We start from the raw sequence: 1710 nt of genomic DNA on the forward strand, positions 1-1710 counted from the left end.
GCCTTCTGATCTGCTAAAATTTAGATGCACGGGAGAAAAGGGTGGAAAGGTCAGTGAGAATCAGTTTTCAGAGGAGTCTAGATGTGCCTAAGGACTTCAGCACCTATATTACAGATAATGGGAAGTTGTTAAAGGACTTTAACTAGGCAAATAGCAGAATCAAATGTGTGATTTCAAAAGATCACTCTGAAAACAGGAATGAAGTTGATCCAGGTAAAGGTAAGGCTAGGAGTGGAAATGTAGTTATGAAAGATGAGGCTGTGGAGCAGAGAGCATGCCATGCTGAACGTGTGTCTCAGGGCTCTCCTACTATGTGGCACAGTTCAGGTACACACGCCTGGGTGGTTGGGAGGATGGACAGGTGCATGGATGCATATGATGGATGGAATCAATGGATGATTGGAAGGAAGGAAGGATGGATGGATGGATGGATGGATGGATGGATGGATGGATAGATGGACATATACTGTTACAGTAGCCCACATGAGCTATTAGGCATGAACTATGATCAAGGCAATAGGGACCGAAAGGACAGGAGAGACGGGAAGTATATTTAAGGAGTCAGAGTAGACAACGCTTTGGGGCCAATTGGCTACAGAGGATGATAGATTTGCAAGAACCATCAAGTTGCAGATCTTAAAGTCAGAGCCCAGAGGCAAAGAAGACAAATGGTAGATGAGAGCCCTTGTCGCCAGCGAGGCTTTCAGAAGGACCGTCTTGAGGCCTGGCCTTTTGCCAGACGTTCAAGACATATTTTCTCATAATCTCTGCAAACAGCATTGCATTTCCCATAGAGACAAAGGAATTAAAGCAAGCAGATTTATCGACTTCCTAATGTCTCCTGGCTAGTCTTTTGGGGCTTTTGCCAAGTCTGTAGAAAGTCTATATTCTCCTTTATTTCCTTCCTCCTTTTCCCTGGAAAGTGGTATTTTCTCCCAAATGTTCTGTTTTTTAACTTTTTGAGGATTCCCTCATATCTCTAGTTCCATGATTCTCCATTATGAAATCTCCACCTAAGAAGGCAATGAATGATGTCCCACACCAGAGGTCAGTAAATGCAGTTCCAGAGTGGCTCTTTTAGACTTTGTGGTTCATGCAGATTGTCACAACTACTCAACTCTTTCACTGACCTGGAATAGATAATGTCAATCAATGAGCATGGCTATTTTCCAATAAACTTTGCAAAAAGTACAATGTCATATTGCTAAAAGATAACAAAAAAAAAAAAAAAGATAACAAAGCTTGAATTTGATTACGGGTCTACTCACATCCAAGTTCAAGCCTTTAGCAGCACATCTCACTCTCTTCCAGTGAGAGTCATTGTAAGAGAAAAGCCACCTGGCCAACCCTAGCCTCTCCACCACAGCCTTGGGGCTTGCGTTTAGCTTATAAGCCCAAGAACTACTCAGTTCCTATCACCTTTGAAGACTCCCTTAGTCAAGCTCATAAGGGATTCATTACAAAGCACGATGCCAAAATGCCTGTTCCTCATAGGAGACAGTATCAATTTAGCTTGATATGACTGCTGCCACCTTGAGTTGTAACTATCACAAGTGCCCCCAGAATAACTCTAGCCAGTCTTCCTGCATAGCTTCCCAGCAAACTATAAAAAGGCAAAACCACTACAGTGGTACATAGAGAGGAAGAGCAGACCCTGGCCCCAGGGATATACCTGACTGATAGTAGCTTAAGATAAACTAAGTTTTATCT

Source organism: Octodon degus, unplaced genomic scaffold (assembly GCF_000260255.1).
Source record: "Octodon degus isolate 3935 unplaced genomic scaffold, OctDeg1.0 scaffold00056, whole genome shotgun sequence".
Taxonomy (NCBI): domain Eukaryota; kingdom Metazoa; phylum Chordata; class Mammalia; order Rodentia; family Octodontidae; genus Octodon; species Octodon degus.